The 13,621-nt window shown below is 41.1% G+C and overlaps 1 pseudogene; it reads right to left on the minus strand.

Moving 5' to 3' along the window:
* Positions 1-1,255: 1,255 nt before the first annotated feature.
* Positions 1,256-2,168, minus strand: LOC121134799 (annotated as a pseudogene).
* Between the last annotated feature and the right edge of the window lie 11,453 nt (positions 2,169-13,621).

Here is a 13,621-nt window from a genome sequence, read left to right on the forward strand (position 1 = left end):
GAGGAGGGAGGGAGAGAGAACTGGGATTGACGTGTAAAACAAGCTATTTAAAATTAAAATTAAAAAACTGAAAAAAAAAGAAAGAAAGAAAGCAAAAAAAAAAAAAAAAAAAAAAATGTGCCATGAGGACTTAGTGAAATAATCCGGAACAGGGGAAAGGAGAGGAAACATGTGTTCGGGATATTAACCAAGATATTGTATAGGGAGCTACATGAAAACCGTCCACCTCAAATTTTGTGTATACTTGGATAATGGACTTTTAAATGACCTGGAATGTTTAAATTACCAGAGTTTTTAAGGAGCATGAGACATTTAACGTTGGGATATATTTTGTATTATATAAATATCCTATTCTGAGGACAAAGAAAGGAATGACTGTTGTTTAATAGTGATATACTTGTCAAATTAAAGAGATTGGAGTGTACTGGTGAGCTTCATTATCAACCTTAACACAGTTTAAAGTCACATGGGTGGAGAAATTACAAATGAGGAATTCCCTAGATCAACTTGGCCTATGAGCTTGACTTTCAGGAATTATCTTCAACATAAGTTAATACAAGTTGGCACAGTCCACTCTGGGTAGCATAAAAAAAACTAACTAATCAGGACCTCTACTCAGTCCAGAGAGTGAGCCAGTAAGCAGTGTTCTCTGTAGTTACTGCTTCAGGTCCTGCCTGACTTTCCTCAGTGATGGACTATGAAGTGAAAACATAAGACATGGACACCGTTTTCTCTCCTCATTTGTTTGAGGTCAAAATGCTTTCTCAGGCAACAGAAAATGAAACTAGAACATTGTCCAAATTACTTAAGAAATATTAATCAAGTTACATAAATATTCTAAAGCACATAAAAATGAAAGGAGATTTCAAAAGTGGGCCAATTAAATTCTTTAAAGTCTAAACAAAATATGTAAAAATGAGAAACTGGTACAAAATGCAACATTCTACTAATCACTATCAAGTTCAGTAATCAAAGAAAAGCCGTCATTTCTTTGATTGCCTTCTGCTTTAAAAGGAGTTTGTCGAAAGTGGGAGCAGTCTTGTATCCATAGTGATTACAATGGGTCACGTTGAGGCAATGAAGACTCAATATGGCAATTTCATGAAAGTTCCAGGCAGTATTGATATAACATATCCTGTATCACTCAACTTCCACAAGGATAGTTAATACCCACCTGATGTAACCTCAGGACATCAACTCAACAAAGCTGTGGAAATGCCCCAGAGAGGTAAGGGCAAAGTTGTCCCTTGTCTCATCAAAGCAGCTCTGAACTGCTGCACAAGTGTGTGTTCAGTTCTCTGTCCACACCCGATGAACCCCTCTCTCCACCTTCTTCCTCCTCTGGAGTGTTGAGCATAGGTCTCTGCAGTATCATCTTGAGAGTCCCACACTTGAATCGGCAGTGACTAATGGAGCCAATAAATAAGAAAATGATGGGGTTGGCACAGCTGTTAATACAGGACAGGAGCGTTATCACGGGAAAATAATAACAACAAGGGATAATATTGTAAAAATCCCTAATCCATTGTAAGAGGAAAACACTAATCCCAAATTGAAAGCCACAGAGCAGGAAAACCACCACTGTGACCACAATGGTCACATACAGGTTGGTCACAGGAATCTGCTGCGAACCACAGAAGATCCTGACCAGCAAGGCTTAATTAGACCGAAAGAGAACCAAAAATAAAACAAGCAACCATGCAAAAATGACGAATTCAACTTTCCGACACTGATCAAAGTCAAAACTATTAAACAGGGATCCACAACTCTGCCCTTCCAGGAGGCTCAACAGCAGGGACAAAGCCCATAGCAGAGTACAAATGACAGCTGATGTGTGTTTTGGACGTCTACACTGATACCAAAGAGGCCAAATGGCAGACATCCAGTGCTCAGCGCTAATGGCTGTGAGCATGCTCACACCTGCAAGGTAAGCAAGGTTGGGCACAGTGAACAAAAAATAGTGGGATGTGGAAGTAGATAGAGTGGAAGAAGAAAAGGACTGCCTTTAGGAGAAACAGTATGTGAGAGCAGAGGAAGAGAAAATTCGCCCCAGCCAGTTTGAAGATGTAGACAGAGAAGGCATCTCTACCCATACGGAAGCCCAGAAGCTACAGCACTGTAGCGTTTCCTGCCAGCCCAACCAGGGCAATAATAAAGGAAAGCAGCATAGTGGTTCAGAATATGAAGTCACAAAACTTCAGAGTGGTTGCCTCCATGCTGTGCTCTGTTAGCCTCCCAGGCTGGGGTGCTTGAATCCATGCTTGGGAGCTCTCCACTAGTGTCCCTGGAAAGAAAAACAAGACATGAGCACATGCCATGCACTCTCTGAATCTCAGGGCCACGCTGCTATGTGGAATGATTGTCTTGTTCATAAAGAAGGGAAACAGGATTGAGGAGAGAAAGCAATTTATCAAAACCAGTATTAGTGGAACCTGTTTAAAATTCAGCTTGTATTCATTTGGGCTATCTACTCCCCATGACATGTAGTGTTACAAGAGTAGATGATACTCTAGTGTAGACACACATGCAGTGCCTCAGTCTGTGACAAGAAGTTTGAATTAGAATGGTCCTCATAGACTCATACATTGGAAGTGTGGCCACCAGTTGGTGGGACTGTTTTGGAAAGGGAGAGGAGCCAACACCAGCCCCACTTTCCTTCTCTGTCTCTGCTTGTAACTTTTAGATAAGATCCAATCTCTAAGATACTGCTCCAGAACCATGCCCAGGTGCTTAGCTCCCATCCATGATGGCCATGAATTTATCCTCTGTAACTATAAGCAAGGCCCCAGTTACATGCATTCCTTTATAAGTTTCCTTTGTCACAGTGTCTCATCTCAGCAATAGAACAGTAACTAATACAGACTCCCAAGTTCTCTCTGTCCTGAGGCTGATTCATCTCTGCTGCAGGAACTTGGAAACCAGAACCATGTCAGATTGGTGATCTTAGTTTTGGAGGGGGTGATAGGAGGCTATCAAGTGGGAAAACATGGAGATAATTAACAAGAGACATGAAGGGAATGACAAGTCTTACTATGACCAGTATGAAAAAAAACAGACCTATATATAGACTAATGTGACCCAGTCTCCATTTCATATTTGAAACTAGAAAACAAGATAGCAGTCATTTTAGTAAATGCTATAGATTAAATCCAGAAAAAATGATTTTCTGAAATAAAGCAGGGATTTCCCTTGATCAACAGAAAGATATAGACATTGAAACAGATAGGCATTGCAAATGGACCTGAATAGACAAGAACTCATCAATAAAACTGAAGTGACAAGTTTCAGAAGCAGATGACACATAAAGAATTCTGAAACTTGTCACTACAGTTTTAAAGTTGTCCATTTCAAAGCATCCTTTCCCTTCCTTCCCCATTCACATACATCTGGAACCAAACACATGAGAGGGACACAAATGAACCCTTTTCCAAGGAGCCCATCATCTGCTAACTAGACCCAAGTTGCTGAAGTGACTACTAAGACATAAATCATTTGATTTTGCTGACTTCTTCCAATCTCCATATTTCACTTGAAATTCTAAAGTCCACGTCACTGGCCACTTTCCATCCACTAGTTCTCACCACTCATCTCTCCTTGCCCACTAGGGAAATATTCTTTTGATACTTGTGGTCATCTGTCCAAAGGATACTCAATCATCAAGGGCACTTGCTCAACAAAATTTGTAGTAGCATTATTCATAATATCCAGAACCTGTAAACTACCTACATACCCTTCAACTAAAGAATGGATAAAGAAAATATGGTACATTTACACAGCAGAGTATCACTCAGCTGCAAAAAAAATCAATGACATGAAAATTTGAGGCAAATGGATGGAACTAGAAAAAAATCATCCTGAGTGAGGTAACTCAGACCAGAAAGACAAACATTGTATGTACTCATTCATAAGTGGATATTAGATGTAAAGCTCCAGAGAAGCTAGGTAACAATAAGGTAACAGTGAGAACCCTAACAGGGACACATTGATTGCTCTGAGAAGCGAAATTAGATGAGATTTCCCAGGTAAACTTGGTTCAGTAAAGGGGAGGGGTTAGGAGATAAGAACATGAAGGAACCGGATGGTTGAGAGGGGTGGAACGAGGAGAGTGAGATAGAGAGAGAGAGAGAGAGAGAGAGAGAGAGAGAGAGAGAGAGTGAGAGAGAGTGAGAGAGAAAGCACACAAGACAATGAAAGACATACCTTGATAGAGATAACCACTGTAGCATCAAGGAGAAACCTGGTGCTAGGGAAATCCCCAAGAATCCACAAGGATGACTGCAGCTAAGATTCCCAGCAATAGTGGAGTGGGTGCCTGAACAGGCCTTCCCCTCTAATCAGATTAGTGAATACCTTGACTATCATCATAGAGCCTTCATTCCATAACTGATGAAGCCAGATGCAGATACACACCAAGCACCAGGCCAAACTCCAGGAATGCAGTTGAAGGAGAGGTCAAAATCATGATGGAGAAATCTAAAGAGACACATGAACTAAGCTCTGGACCAACAGCTGTGGAGCCTCTATGGGACCAAACTAGAACCTCCTTATGTGGAAGACAGTTGTGAAGCCTTGGCTATCTGAGGGACCCTTGGTAGTAGGACAGTATCTATTCCTGGTGCATGAGTTAGCTTGTTAGATGGAACCAATAACCTATGAGGGAATGCCATACTCAGCCTTAATGCGGGAAGGGTTTGGTCATGCCCCAACTTAATGTACCAGACTTGTCATCTCCCCCTGGGAGCCCATACCTGTTGAGAGGAGTAGATGGGGTAGCCTAATGGGCAGGTAAGGGAGGAGAGGAGGGGTGGGAGGGACAACTTTGGGAGAAATGTAAAATGAAATAAATAATAAATAATAAATAAAATGTTCTTTTAATCTCTTTGCCTGCCGGAACCTGCTATGCCTTCTTGTGCATCCATCATGAGGAAAGGCCCTTCCTCTCATTGCTCACTAGATTCTGCTGTATGCTTCTCTACTGTGATTTGGAGCCTCTCTCTGCTAAGGCACTTATCTGTCTCCCTCTATCAGGATCCTCCTTCTGATGGAGTTCCTCTTTACAGCCTTGTTCTCTAAGACTCTCTCATCTTCCTATTCCCTCTTCTTTTGAAAGATGTAGTATTTCCTGCTTGCTCTATCTCTCAGCTCACTCTGGAAGTACTATGGGTTAGCCCTGATGGTTAACAGATTCCAGAGAGAATGCAAGGTGTAGGCAAGGGAGGATTGAGCCAAGCCATGGTGGTCATGAAAAACTTGCAGCCTGACTGGCTGACTAGCAGTAAAAATACTTCTTTATTTACACCAGAATATAGTAAGCAGGGATGGATTCATGTTGTTCCAAAGCATAGGTCATATAATTTCTATTTCTGGACATGTGTTAGCTTTCTCTTGTATTATCTTTTAGTCATTGTTAAACCATGACAGAAAAGTTATCTATTTATTGTTGTTGTTGTTCTGGGAATAGCCTTTAATGGCTGAGCCATCTATACAGCCCTAAGAGCAGTTATCTTTTACAATCATTTTTACTCATCAATCCCATAACCCAACTTTTAGGAATCCAGTGACATATGAAAGCTTATTTTCAGGCTGGCATATCATGCATCTGCAAGAATGCTAGATAGACACAAAATATCCAAGCTAGTCAGGGCAGATTGCCAAGTGCTGAGCGGTGTATTATTAGTGGTAAGTATGCCCAAGAAAAATCCTCAGTCCAAAGCTACTGAAGCTGTCATTCAATTTATATTACAATATAGTGTTTACATTATATTGCTTTATAGAATTTGTTTTTTTTTAGTTTATATTTTTTAATTTTATTTTCCAGTTCAAAATTAGATAAGAAACAATGTTGCTTCACAAGTCAGTTCCATGTCCCTCTTCCATTCCCTCCCCCCTCCCGTGGCCTCCCCCCAATCCCCCCCCCGTTATCCCCTCATTCCCCCACGGAGGATGTGGCCCTCCATGGGGGTGTCCATAGTCTGTCATTTCATATAGAGCAGGGCCTAGACCCTTCCCCAAGAGTTCAGGGTGAGAGTGCACCTCACATTGTTCTATGGGAGTCCAAAGTCCGTGTGTATATTTGGGATGGGTACTGATCTGCTGCCAGGGGCTCAATAGATTCCTTAGGCCTCCTCACTGACACCCAGATTCAGGGGGGTCTTGATCAGTCCCATTCTGGATTCCCAGGCTGATGCCTGGGATTCAAGAGTTAACCTTTGTCTGGTCAGCTGTTTCTGGGGGTTAAACCAGCCCAGTCTTAATCCCTTTGATCATCAGTCCTCCCTCTCTCTTACTGGCTTTCTTGAGATCAGCTCAGTACTTAAGCAAGGGAGTCTGCCTCTTCTTTGATCAGCCACTAAATGAAGTTTCTGTTTCCCAGACTCTCTGGCCATTGGATTGTAGGCTGGCACTCCACAGATCTATGTCTAAAATCCTTATATGAGAGAGTACATGCCATGTTTCTCTTTTTGTGACTGGGTTACCTCACTCAGGATGGTTTCTTCTAGTGTCATCCATTTGCCTGCGAATCTCATGATTCCATTATTTTTTTTCTGCTGAAAAGTACTCCATTGTGTAGATGTACCACATTTTCTCTATCCACTCTTCGGTTGAGGGACATCTAGGTTGCTTCCAAGTTCTGGCTCTTACAAATAAAGCTGCTATGAACATAGTGGAACAGACATCTTTGTTGTATGAATGGGCATCTTTTGGATATATGCCTAAGAGTGGAGTTGCTGGGTCTTGTGGTAGGTTTATTCCCATTTTTCTGAGGAATCTCCATACTGATTTCCAAAGTGGCTGAACCAGTTGGCACTCCCACCAGCAATGGAGGAGTGTCCCCCTTTCACCACATCCTTTCCAGCATAAATTGTCATTGGTGTTTTTGATTTTAGCCATTCTGACAGGAGTGAGATGGTATCTCAGAGTTGTTTTGATTTGCATTTCCCGGATGGCTAAGGATGTTGAGCACTTTCTCAAGTGCCTCTCAGCCATTTTAGACTCCTCTATTGAAAACTCTCTATTTAGTTCTGCAGCCCACTTTTTAATAGGGTCCTTTGGTGTTTTGGAGACTTGCTTCTTGAGTTCTTTGTAAATTTTGGAGATCAAACCTGTGTCAGATGTGGGATTAGTGAATATTTTTTCCCATTCTGTGGGCTGCCTTTTTGTCTTGCTGACTGTGTCCTATGCCTTACAGAAGCTTCTCAGTTTCAGTAGGTCCCATTTATTAATTGTTGATCTCACTGTCTGTGCTAGTGGTGTTATGATCAGCAAGCTGTCTCCTGTACCAATTCGTTCAAGGGTACCACCCACTTTCTCTTCCAAGAGGTTCAGTGTGGCTGGATTTTTGTTGAGGTCTTTGATCCATTTGGACTTAAGTTTTGTGCATGGCGATAAACAGGGATCGATCCGCATTCTTCTACATGCCAGTCTCCAATTATACCAGCACCATTCGTTGAAGATGCTTTCTTTATTCCATTGTATATTTTTAGCTTCTTTGTCAAAGATCAGATGTTCGTACGTGTGTGGGTTAATACCCGGGTTTTCAATTGGATTCCATTGGTCTACCTGTCTATTTTTGTGCCAATACCAAGCTGTTTTCAGGACTATAGCTGTATAATAGAGCTTGAGGTCAGGGATGGTGATGCCTCCGGACGTTGCCTTGTTGAACAGGGTTGTTTTGGCTATCCTGGGTCTTTTGTTTTTCCATACAAAATTGATTATTGTTCTTTCAAGGTCTGTGAAGAATTGTGCTGGGATTTTAATGGGGATTGCATTGAATCTGTAGATTTCTTTTGGCAGGATTGCCATTTTTACTACATTGATCCTACCTATCCAAGAGCATGGGAGATCTTTCCATTTTCTGAGGGCTTCTTTAATTTCTTTCTTTAAAGAGTCAAAGTTCTTACGATACAGGTCTTTCACTTATTTGGTTAGCGTTACCCCAAGGTATTTTATGTTGTTTGTTTGCAAATGTAAAGGGTGATATTTCTCTGATTTCTCTTTCAGCCCTTTTATCATCTGTATATAGTAGGGCTACTGACTTTCTTGAGTTGATCTTGTAGCCTGCCACTTTGCTGAAGGTGTTAATCAGCTGTAAGAGTTCCCTGGTAGAGTTCTTTGGGTCATTGATGTAAACTATCATATCGTCTGCAAACAGTGAAAGTTTGACCTCTTCCTTCCCAATTTGTATCCCCTTGATCCCCCTTTGTTGTCGTATGGCAATAGCTAGAACTTCAAGTACCATGTTGAAAAGGTAAGGGGAGAGTGGACAGCCTTGTTTTGTTCCTGATTTTAGAGGAATTGCGTTGAGTTTCTGTCCATTTAGTTTGATGTTGGCTGTTGGTTTACTGTATATAGCTTTTATTATGTTTAAGTATGTCCCTGTTATCCCACATCTCTCCAAGACCTTTATCATGAAGGGGTGTTGGATTTTGGATTTTGTCAAAGGCTTTTTCAGCATCTAGTGAGATGATCATGTGATTTTTGTTTTTCAGCTTGTTTATATGGTGGATTACGTTGATGGATTTTCGTATGTTGAACCATCCCTGCATCCATGGGATGAAACCTACTTGATCGTGTTGAATGACTGTTTTGATGTGTTCTTGGATCCGATTTGCCAGTATTTTATTGAGTATTTTTGCATCAATGTTCATGAGGGATATTGGTCTGAAGTTCTCTTTCTTAGTTGTATCTTTGTGTGGCTTGGGGATCAGGATTATTGAAGCCTCATAGAAAGAGTTTGGCAAAGACCCTTCTGCTTCTATTGTGTGGAACACTTTGAGAAGAATTGGTATAAGCTGTTCTTTGAATTTCTGTTAGAATTCTGCACTGAGGCCATCTGGACCTGGACTTTTTTTGGTTGGGAGACTTTTGATGACAGCTTCTATTTCCATAGGGGTTATAGGTCTATTTAAATTGCTTATCTGTTCTTGATTTAGTTTTGGCAAATGATACATGTCCAGGAAGTCATCCATTTCCTTTAAATTTTCGAATTTTGTGGAGTACAGGTTTTCAAAGTATGACCTATTTATTCTCTAGATTTCCTCGGAGCCTGTTGTTATGTCCCCCTTTTCATTTCTGATTTTGTTAATTTGCGTGATCACTCTCTGCTGTTTGGTAAGTTTGGACAAGGGTTTGTCTATCTTGTTGATTTTCTCAAAGAACCAACTCTTTGTTGCATTGATTCTTTGTATTGTTTTCCTGGTTTCTACTTTATTGATTTCAGCCCTCAATTTGATTATTTCCTGGCGTCTACTCCTCCTGGGGGAGTTTTCTTCTTTGTGTTCTAGAGCTTTCAGCTTTGATGTTAATTCTCTGGTATAACTGTTCTCCTGTTTCTTCATGTGAGCACTTAGTGCTATGAACTTCCCCGTAGCACTGCTTTCAAAGTGTCCCATAGGTTTGGGTATGTTGTGTCTTCATTCTCATTGAATGCGAGGAAGTATTTAATTTCTTTTTTTATTTCCTCTTTGACCCAGGGATGGTGCAGTTGAGCATTATTCAATTTCCATGAGTTTGTAGGTTTTCTGCGATTTGTGTTGTTGTTGAATTCTAATTTTAAAGCATGGTGGTCTGATAAGATGGATGGAGTTATTCCAATTTTTTTGTAGCTGCTGAGGTTTGATATGTTGCCAAGTATGTGGTCGATTTTTGAGAAGGTTCCATGTGGTGGTGAGAAGAAGGTATATTCTTTTTTAAGTGGATGAAATGTTCTATAGATATCTGTTAATCCCAGTTGGGTCATTACTTCTATTAGACCCTTTGCTTCTTTGTTGCGTTTCTGTCTGGTATTCCTGTCTAGTGATGAGAGTGGTGTGTTGAAATCTCCCACTATAACTGTGTGGGGCTTTAGATGAGATTTAAGTTCGAATAATGTTTCTTTAACGAATGTGGATGCCTTTGTATTGGGGGCATAGATGTTCAGGATAGACACTTCATCTTGGTGGGTTTCACCTGTGATGAGTATGCAATGACCCCTTCATCTCTTTTGATTGGTTTTATTTTAAAGTCTAGTTTGTTAGATATTAGGATTGCTACCCCTGCTGCTTCTTGGGTCCATTTGATTGAAAAATTTTTTCCCAACCTTTAACTCTCAGGTAATGTCTGTCTTTGAGGGTGAGGTGTGTTTCTTGTATGCAGCAGAAGGAAGGGTTCTATCTTCGAATCCATTCTGCTAGTCTGTGTCTTTTTATGGGTGAGTTAAGGCCATTAATATTGAGGGATATTAATGACCATTGATTGCTCATGCTTCTCCGATTTGCGATGGTTGTTGTTGGTGGAATTATGTGTGGAATTTCACCCCTTTGTTCTTTTGGCTGTTGGTAGAGAGGGATTCTCTAATGCTTATGTTTTTCTGGTTGTAGTTAGCTTCCTTCGGTTGGAGTATCCCTTCCAAAATTTTCTGTAGGGCTGGGTTAGTGGACACATATTGCTTGAATCTAGTTTTTTCATGGAATTTCTTGTTTTCTCCGTCTATAGTGATTGAGAGTTTTGCCAGGTATAGTAGTCTGGGCTGGCATCCATGGTCTCTTAGTGTTGGTAGAATATCTATCCAGGACCTTCTGGCTTTCAGAGTTTCCATGGAGAAGTCAACTGTAAGTCTGATAGGTCTGCCTTTATATGTTACTTGACCTTTTTCCTTAGCTGCTCTTAATATCCTTTCTTTATTCTGTATGTTTGGGGTCTTGATTATTATGTTACCAGGGGATTTTTTTGTGGTCCACTCTATTTGGTGTTCTGTAGGCTTCTTGTACCTTCATTGGCATGTCTTTCTTAAGGTTGGGAAAGCTTTCTTCTATGATTTTGTTGAATATGCCTTCTGCCCCTTTGAGGTGGATTTCTTCTCCTTCTTCTATACCTATTATTCTTAGGTTTGGTCTTTTCATGGTGTCCCATATTTCCTGGATGTTTTGTGTTAAGGATTTGTTGGATTTAAGGTTTTCTTTGGTTGATAAATCCATTTCTCCTAGTGTATCTTCAACACTTAAGATTCTCTCTTCCATCTCTTCTATTCTGTTGGTAATGCTTGTATTGGTAGTACCTGACTGTTTGTCCAGCTTTTCTATTTTCTGCCTTTCTTCAGATTGTGTTTTTTTAATGTCTCTATTTTAGTTTTCAACCCTTGCAGTGTTTGCATTGCTTCTTGCAATTTTCTGTTTATGTTTTTGTCCGTTTGTTGACGTTTACGAATTTTTTGGTTTGTTCTTTCTTCCATTTCTTGCATTTTTTTGGTTTGCTTTTTGTTCCATTTCTCGCGTTTGTGCTTTGTTTCTTCTTCCATTTCCTGCCTTTTTTGGTTTGTTTCTTCTTCCATTTTTTTCATTTTTTGCTTTGTTTTTTCTACCATTTCTTGCATTTTTTGCTTTGTGTCTTCTATCATTTCCTGCCTTTTTTGGTGTGTTTCTTCTTCCAATTCTTGCATTTTTTGCTTTGTTTTTTTCTTCCATTTCTTGCATTTTTTGCTTCATTTCTTCTTCCATTTCCTGCTTTTTTTGGTTTGTTTTTTCTTCCATTTCTTGCATTTTTTGGTTTGTTTTTCTTCCATTTCTTTGAGGGATTTTCCTATATCCTCTTTTAGGGCCTCTATCATTTTCATGAAAGTGTTTTAAGGTCGTTCTCTTCTGCTTCTTTCGCATTGGAATGTTGGGGTCTTGCTGGTCTGGAGTCTCTAGAATCTGACGGTTTCATATTTGTTTTTCTGTTGCTGACTGTGTTTTTGTATTGTCTCTTTCCCATCTCTTCTTCTAGTGGGTACAGAAAGAGCCCCTTACTGATCTGGGGACCAGAATTCCCTTTTGGTGGGTGCTAGCAAGTCCAATAATCTGGTGGTTCTTCTATTTCTTGTCCAAATGCTGGTCCCGTGGGTGGAGAAGAAGAACAGGAATCTGGGGCGCTTAGCCTCCTACCTGGTCCCCTGGACCCTATGCTGGGTCCTGTTGTACCTGATCCAGAACAGCTACTCCCCTGGTCTCCCTGCCTCCTCTGGTTTCCTGGTCTCGTTGGTGGGAGAGAAGATCTGGTGTCTGGGGTGCTTGGCTCCCGCAGGGATTGGGAGCTCTGTGCAGTTCCCAGGCGATCTGCAGGCACTGTTACTGCCAGAGCAACAGCTGTTTCCCTGGACTCCCAGCCTCCTCTCGGTTCCTGTTCTCGTTGGTGGGAGAGAAGATCTGGGGTCTGGGGTGCTTGGCTCCCGCCGGGATTGGGAGCTCTGTGCAGTTCCCAGGAGATCTGCAGGCACTGGAACACAGGCCGGGAAGCCTGCCTGTTTACCTGATGCTGCCCTGGGAACAGCTGCTTCCCTGGACCATAGAATTTGTTTTATATGTCTAATCTGGCATTCGTTTGCTCCTCTGTCATATGACACCACAATAGCCCTGCATGAATTAAATTTCATAAGAAAAGGGAGGTCCTGATCCCACATTCCTTTATCATTTTCCATAACACTTTCTGTCCATCAATAAAGGACGCTGTGTATGGCAGAGGTAATTCTGGCCAATCTAACTTTGTTGCTATGTATTTTCCTCTAGGGCACCACATGTAGTCCTCAATCTTAACTGTTACATATTTGCCTGAGTGTATAATATGAAGAGACTTGTAATATGATCTGATGCCAACACTTCCAGGCATCTTGTTGACCATTTAAAGTTTACTTTGTTTTAATTATCTTGTTCCTGAATAAGTACAGAGACATCTCAGAGCCTCATACAGTGAAACCACCAAGGTATAAGGAAGACTTACAAGTAGATAAGGATGTCTCCTTAAAAGCAGGAGGGTAGTATTCTCCTGGCAAATCTTGGGCCATTACTCCTGGGAGAAGGTGTAAATGGTTCATAAGCAATTCTGTCAATCAAATATCCCCAAAACATAAAAATAATAAAGGCTCCCAAATATGCAACACAGAGAGATATAAACCAAAAGTTTCATGGCTACTATCATGTGGGTCAAATTTGCTAGCTCTTTGTTAAGCAATTGTGTTGGCTTTATGACTTTTGCCCTTCCCATAAGATATGATTGCAGCAATGGAGCTTACTCCTCCATGGAGTGTAGGCTCTAACAAGCTAGCTCATGTACCAGGTTTTTATTGAGGTCCTGCTGTCAAGGGCCCCTCTGCTTGTCCAAACTTCACAACTATCTTCCACATATGAAGGGCCTATCACTGTCCTCTGATGTCTCCACAGTTGTAGGTCTAGAGTCTGTGAGTTTCCACAAGCTTGGTTTGCTTTCCCAGTAGATTTCTTCACCATGAACTTGAGCTTTCTTGCCCTCCACCCTCTCTTTACCTGCATTCCTGGAGCTCAGACTGTTTCTTAGCTGTGTATCTCTGCATCTGGTGCCATAAATTACTGGATGAGGACTCTATGATGATAGTTGGGGTATTCATCAATCTGACTAAAGGGGTAGAATAGTCAGGAATCCTCTCTACTATTGCTAGGAGTCTTAGTTGAGGTCCTACTTGTGGATTCTTGGGATTTGCCCTAGCACCAGACTTCTCCATAAGTCAATGAATGGCTCTCTCTTTTAAATTATCTCTTTCATTGCTTTCCCACTGCATCCATCCCCATCTAGACTATCTAATTCCTTCCTGTTCTCATCTGCCTTCTCTTCCCTTACCACCTGTCACACTTTG

The sequence above is a fragment of the Mesocricetus auratus genome, unplaced genomic scaffold (genome assembly GCF_017639785.1).
Source record: "Mesocricetus auratus isolate SY011 unplaced genomic scaffold, BCM_Maur_2.0 Super-Scaffold_100030, whole genome shotgun sequence".
Taxonomy (NCBI): domain Eukaryota; kingdom Metazoa; phylum Chordata; class Mammalia; order Rodentia; family Cricetidae; genus Mesocricetus; species Mesocricetus auratus.